Source organism: Pollachius pollachius, assembly GCF_949987615.1.
Source record: "Pollachius pollachius genome assembly, chromosome: 19".
Classification (NCBI taxonomy): domain Eukaryota; kingdom Metazoa; phylum Chordata; class Actinopteri; order Gadiformes; family Gadidae; genus Pollachius; species Pollachius pollachius.
This window is the reverse complement of record NC_136952.1, coordinates 11,790,766-11,798,376: the sequence shown is the minus strand read 5'-3', so window position 1 is coordinate 11,798,376 and position 7,611 is coordinate 11,790,766.

The window sequence follows — 7,611 nt, the reverse complement described above, 5'->3', positions numbered from 1 at the left end:
GCGTTTAGAACCAAGATGGCCACTAGATGAACAAGGCCCATTGAGGCAGGAGACCAAAAAGGTTTAGTTAGGAGCTAACCAAAATAAATAGCTAGTGGAAACTTCCCCTCGTGTCCCATCCATACATCATCCTCACAGCACCAGGGGGCCGCTGATAGACAGAGGGGCTTACCGGGTCAAAAGGGCACACACTCTACAGCAACTGCCGTTTCTTATCTTGAGACATTTGTGAAGCTGTGAGTCAGCGAGAGGTCTTCTATCATGTTTTAATCTGAATGTTTACTGTCCTTACAGAGGGCCCCCACACACACACACACACACACACACACACAGACACCCAGAGTCACAATTAAAAATACACATACACACAAATGAGGACTCGCACACTTACAAACACGCGGACAAAGACAAACCCACATCCACACTTACAAACACACAGATCAACGCATGATCACTCACACACTGGCAAACACACACACAAATACCACACACATTGAAATGCAAAACACCACATTAATACACACACACACCCACCACACATGTTTATCAGCAGCACTGCTGTCTATTTGCCTTGGATCACCTGCGTCAATAACCGCGGGATGGAACCCTTCCTCAAGATAAGCCCGCCCCCCCGCTCTCCACGGTGCCAACACAGTGCTCTCCCCCCCCCGCCCCCCACGCTCTCTCCTTATACTGAGTGGCAGAAAACTGATTTTGTGACAGAAGAATGCCATTATATTTGACGGTATCATATATCACAAGATTTTTCTGTGAGGGGCGTGTGCTTGTGTGTGTGTGTGTGTGTGTGTGTGTGTGTGCAAGTGTGTTTCTGTCTGTGCACGTGTGTGTCTGTAATTACCTTTTTGCATGTGTGCGTGTGTGTGTGTGTTTGTGTGTGTGGTTTGTGTGTGTGTTTCTGTGCTTGTGTGTGTGTATCTGTATGTCTGTGTCTGTATCTGCTTGTCTACAGGAGTGTGTAAGTGTGTGTGGGTCTGTGTGTGTGTGTGTATTTGGATGTCTGTGTCTGTATCTGCATGTGTGTGTGGAAGAGTTTCTACGTGTGTGTCAGTGTGTACGTGTGTACCTTTATGTCTGTGGGCTTCTGCACGTCTATGGTATGTGTAATTGTGTGTGATCCTTTGTGTGTGTGTGTGTGTTTGTGTGTTAATGTGTGTGTAAATGTGTAAGCGTGTGTGTGTGTGTGTGTGTGCGTTCCTTTGTGTGTGTCAGGTTTGTGTGTGTATGTGTGTAGTAGGTAAGGCAGACTGGGTGCTGGCTGCTCCTGACAGAGGCTGAGTACCAGCCGGGCTTCCTGGCTCGGCCCAGCCCGCATCCTTCACCCTGACAGCCTTTGTGGCTTCGCCGGGGCAGGCTGAGACTTGTCCAGGCCTCCCAAGGTCTGCGGCGCGCACACGCACACACACACATGCACACACACACACACACACACTCACACACACGCACACACGCACGCACACACACACACACACACACACACACACACACACACACACACACACACACACACACACACACACACACACACACACACACATTATTGCAGAGGCCTTAAAGATAAAAGTATGCAGGAGATGTCGATTCGTTGGTGCCTTATTTAGACTCAGTATTAGTATTCTTTCCCCCTACGTCAAACCCCACACCAGAAACCTGGGTGTTATCTTTGACTCGAGTTTCTGCTTTGAGAAGCAAATTGCTGCTGCCAAGAGCAGTTTTAACCAGCTCAGAGTCATTGCTAAGATGAAACCCCATTTATCATTTCACAATCTGGAAAAAGTAATACACATCTTCATCACATCACGGCTGGATTACTGCAACTCCCTTTACCTAGGACTCCCTCGATCACTCCTCTCTCGCCTTCCGCTGGTCCAGAACTCTGCAGCAAGGCTGCTGACTGGATCCAGAAAGTGGGATCATATAACCCCCATCCTAGCATCCCTCCACTGGTTGCCCATCCAGCACAGAATTCATTTTAAAACCCTACTTATGGTTTTTAAAGCCCTAAATGGCCTGGCCCCGCCCTATGTCACAGAGCTCATCCACCGCCACTCAGCTCCCAGGTCCCTTAGACCATGTAGTATGAGTCTCCTGCACGTTCCACGCACTAGATTAAAACAGAGGGGTGACAGAGCTTTTGCTGTGGCTGCCCCCCGCCTTCGGAACGAACTGCCGCCTTCAATTACAGACGCTCCTTCCGTCACCATTTTTAAATCTTGGCTCAAAACATACCTCCTCTCCATGGCCTTTTCTCCCCTTTTGTGATGTTTATTTTTATGTTTTTCATGTACTGTTTATGTATGTGGTATGTGTTCTTTTATATGCCTTTTTGCACCATGTACGGCAATTTGGCCAGTGAAAACTGGTTTAAATGTGCCTTATAAATAAATTTTACTTACTTACTTAGTTAGTACCAAGGGGTTTTGTATATAAAAAGACAAGCATTTAAATGTTTTTTCCACGCTTCCATTATAGCACAAATTATTTGAGCATTCAAATGAGTTTTCCATGCTTTCATTATAACACTAATAAATGTCCAGCTTTAGCAACTGCATAGACTAACATATCAAATATTATGCTTAACCAAATGTATGAACCAATGTATAAAATGTGTTAAACGATAAGGTATAATAATAATGTGTCGACCATCTAGGTCTGGTGTAACTTACAGGTACACCCAGAGTTTTGAACGTACTCTATGCCTCTGGTGGCGAAATGAAGTATTGCTTGTTATACTCATGTACGGTACAGCACGAGTTTACTTTAGGACAACTCACAGTTCAGTTACAGTTTACTTGAGGACAACTTACGGTTCATGTGAGGGCACACCCGCTGGGTTCATGTGATGCCATAAGTGGGTGTATAGAAGTTGGCCACGGCCAGATTATTCCTGATAAAAAGGCCTGCCGAATGAAGTGACGGAGAGTCCCCCGGTGCGGGGACTCCATCGCGGACGTCTGCCGGACTTCATGGATAAAGACTCGGATGGCGGATTCATGGATAAAGACCCAGATGCCGGGTTCATGGATAAAGACCCGGATGCCGGACTTCGTGGATAAAGACCCAGATGCTGGACTTCATGGATAAAGACCCAGAAACAGACTAGGGGCTGGGCGAGTCTCCCCACCGACCTGTTACAACCGTTACTGGATACAGGTTTCACTTAATCCACCTCCCATGAGGCGGTATAGTCGACGGATCTAACATTTGGCGCCCAATTTTGGCATGAGCAAAGAAGTAATTTGCTCCTAACCCCCAGCTACGAGAACAAGTTTAGAAGAAGGCAGAAAGGAGAGCTCAAAGAGAGCCGCCCTACAACCTTGGACTGAGCGAAGTGCACGGCTGAAAAAGTGAACGACCCGTGGGAGTCTAATGAAGCAGCCCCGAAGCCAGGTGGAGAGTTCGTGGTTAGCGGACACCACCGTCGGTGCTGTCCGCTAAAGGAAGTAAGACGAGGAATAAGTATAGGCGCTCGAAGACTGAAGATAGGCCATCTAAAATCCTTACGGCGGCATCACCAAATAAGTCTCCGGCTGTCCCCTACTCAACGTACGCAGAGAGGCCCAGAGCAGGAGACAACTCGATATGGCGGAACAAACAAGAGATAACGACAGTTCTGTGAAAAAAGCCCAAGGTCGTCCAGGAAAGCCGACAGAAAATCCAGCTTCAACCCAGGCAAAAGTTACAACAAGTGGCACACCATGAGTTGTGGACTAAAATAGCTCAGAAAAGACACACCATAGAAATAGGTGTCGTTCATCAGAGAGCCCACACCAAGGAGAGGGAGCACTGGCAAGGGAACCAAGAAGTCGATCGCTATGTACAACTAAGAAGAGTTGTGTTCGTCAACATCGAGGAAGAAAGCCCATTAGGAAAAAATTGTCCCAGAGAAGTCCGTAATGGAGGTCGTGCTGGCCATCCACGAGGGATCGGGCCATGCCAGAGCCAAGCCTACACGGAAGGAGTTGGTGGAGCGTCGGCTCTGTATCCCCAAGAAGAAGGTCCGTGAGGTCCTGAAGGACTGTGTGAAATTCGGACAACGCTGATCGAAGAGGACAGCAAGTGGATGGCCTTGGCCTCACAATCAAAAGTACTGTGCCTGGGGATCAGTCTGCATGGATGTGGCCGGCCCCATTGGGATCAAAGGAAAAAGAGGTGAAAAGTATATTATAGTGCTTGTGGATTCCATGTCGGGTTATGTGACCACCAGAGCTGTAAGAGCAGCAAACGGCAGCAGCAGGGCTTACATGCTGACACAAGTCTGTAGCGATTTGGGAATACAAAACACTGTGAAGCTAGAACACCGTTTTGCTAAAGAAGAAAGGGATACAAGGAGGGAGCCAGCTCAAACCAATCTCAGACTAAAGAGGACCAGGAACCACGATGGCTAGTAATTACCTTAACTTGTATGTTCATGTAAACAGACTAGTATTCATTTGTTTGTACCTGACATGTTTCGACTACTTCATGCAGTCTTCTTCAGAAGCGTCAGCTGTTGCTGTGATGCGTGTTGTGTCAGCTGATGTTATGGAGAACCAGCCGTCCCGCCAGAAGAGGCAGGGCGGCTGGTCCTCCGCTGTCCGTCCGTTCTATGGAGAACTGCAGCCCAGGTGTGGGACAGCATGTATGCCCCCTCGTCCCGGTTTACTGTCCCCTGGGCCCGTTTCCTTATCTCCACTGCCTCCCTGATCTAACGTTTGAACTTGTTGCTCTCTGTCCCTATGACTTTTGCCCCTTCCCAGACAGCGGAGGACCAGCCGTCCTGCCTCTTCTGGCGGGACTGGTCTGTTTACATGAACATACAAGTTAATTTATCAAGTTAGACTAAATCAACTTTTTGAGCTAATAAATACCTTCTACCGGACCGCCATTAAGCTGCTAATAGGATGGAGCTACCATCCTATCTAAATTAGCTAATATTAGTGGAGCAGTTATCCTTCGAAGAGGGATCAAGGGAATTTGGGCAGGGAGAGCCCTGTCTAAGTTCAGCTATGCCCGACACAGTTACTCTGTTTATATTATTCAAAGCCGGAGCAATTACTGCCTTCCAACAAGCACTCCCCATCTAGCCTAGAGGAAAACAATGCCCACATACAAACCTCATCCCATCCCAGAATCAAATGGTAAACCCCAGAGAACCTTTTAGCGACTTGAACGACTGACAAAGACAACGACTGACCAGAAAGCACTAGAACCCCTACCCCGTCTGGGTGAGGAGCTGTTTTTGAAAACACATAAGGACTAGGGAGAACGTCCCTAAAAACCCCACCCATAGTAGATGGGGTGGAGCCCGCTTGTATATAGCTCCCTGTAGCTGCAAATTTGGCAACCGTAACTGCTTCTCAACGCTTAGCCATGTTTTGATTATATTATCTACCAGCTTTCTGTCATCCTTGTTCCATGTCTTATCCCAACATAACCTTCGACGAAGGTGCGGAGTGGCTTACCGAGTTGATCCAGCAACTCCGTTCACATACTGGCGGGACACCCAGGGACTACTTCATGACACCACCGATGCTAAGGGCCCTTCCCTCATCCGCCTCACCATCCTCAGCTCTTTCCCGATGTTGACGTTGAAGCCAGGATCCAGACGGTGCGAGACGTACCGGGGACTGCAGTCCTACCAGGGCTCGGCTCTCTGCGGCTGGGATCCTTCAGCCTTCCACCAGTCGCTCCTTTGGGTTTGACTGGGCGATTCCTGAAACCCCAAGATGGCCCTGCTGATTCCCCGGCCTTGGATCCAGTCCTGCCCGGACTTCGTGGATAAAGACCCAGATGCCGGACTTCATGGATAAAGACCCAGATGCCGGACTTCATGGATAAAGACCCAGATACCGGACTTTATGGATAAAGACCCAGATACCGGACTTCATGGATAAAGACCCAGATACCGGACTTCATGGATAAAGACCCAGATACCGGACTTTATGGATAAAGACCCAGATACCGGACTTTATGGATAAAGACCCAGATACCGGACTTCATGGATAAAGACCCAGATGCAGGACTACATGGATAAAGACCCAGATGCCGGACTTCATGGATAAAGACCCAGAAATGGACCACAACGACAAAGACCCAAGGACATGGAGCAGGACCAAGACCAAGACATAGACCCAGAAAATAGAGGAATGAGGAAAAGACAAGGACCCAGAAAATCGGAAGAAAATAACTCTCCAAATACTCTACGCAGCCCGTTAGAAGCAAGCCTTATCTTCTAGTCCACAAAGGGAGGATTCCTACCGTAGCCCTGCGGAGCTACGAAGGCCACCAGCTGTGTGACCAAATGAGTAGACACTTTCGGCTGTGAAAAAAGATTGAGATTCTCTCTCTTTTCCCCCATTCCTAAGGACCACCAACCCATTGGAGAGAGGTACAATTCGATACCAAAAATACTTAGAGACTTTGCCAAACTAGATAATCCCATTATGGGCAACAGATTTTTTTACTTTTTTATTAGAGATATCCTCTACGCCATATTACTAGCCGTTACAGTGTGTGTTTTATTACTCTTTTTTGACAGTTTATTTTGCTTGCTACAATGTTCCAAATATTAATCTTGCAAATAAAACTATAAGCAACCCATCCTTTTCCATCAATCACTGAATACCTTTTATAAAGAAGATTAGAATAGCGCTTTGTGATCAGTCAGCAGAATCAGTATAAGCATCGTGGATCTTATGGTGTGTTCCTGAATCCTCGGACGCCAGCCTTCCGAGTTGCACTTTTGACGTCACTTCCGGATTATTTATAGCGTTCCTGTTCGTCTTTGTGATTGCGTCATGAAATTGGCTAGTCGTTGTTTATTGTTAGCTACATTAGCCTCTTTAGCAAACCAGCCCGAAAACAAACAACACAACTTTACATTGTATTGCACGCACAGCAAGACCATGCAATTTATAAATTGGTGACTGGAGTTAAGTAGCAATGTTATCAAGTGTGTAAGAGCATTTAAAATCAACATTAAAATGACCAACGTGTTACAAATACAAAAGAAAATCTCCTCACGGGCGCAGCCATTTTGTTGAGAGCGTCATCACTGCTCTCGGTCTACTCTCAGATTTCCGAAAGATGAAGACAAAAAGGGGGAGTGCCTTCGAGAAATGCCGCAAGAAGGCTGGGAGATCTTCGACTTTCGACTCGGAAGTCTGGCGTCCGAGGATTGAGGAACACATCATTAGAGGTTACTTCAGTCAAGTTCAAAGAAACATATCCCTAGAGTTAGTTATTTCCAAACTCTTAAACAGTCCTAGCAAACTTCCAAGTGCACGGATACCGGGGGAGAGCTATCACACAGACGCGATCGGCAGCCACGGCCCTGACCAGGGTTATGCTCAGGGGTAGGGCGCCGAAGCAAGCGGGGTAGGTGTCTGGTTAATATGATAGTTAGGGGCTGGGCGAGTGTTCCTACCGACCTGTTACAACCGTTATTGGATACAGGTTTCACTAAGTCCACCTCCCTTGAGGCGGTATAGTCGACGGATCTAACAATACACATAAACACACACAACTACACACTTGCAGAAATGCAGAAACACACACAAACACGCGCACACACAATAGCATTCTTGCCTGATAGTACACATGTACAATAGA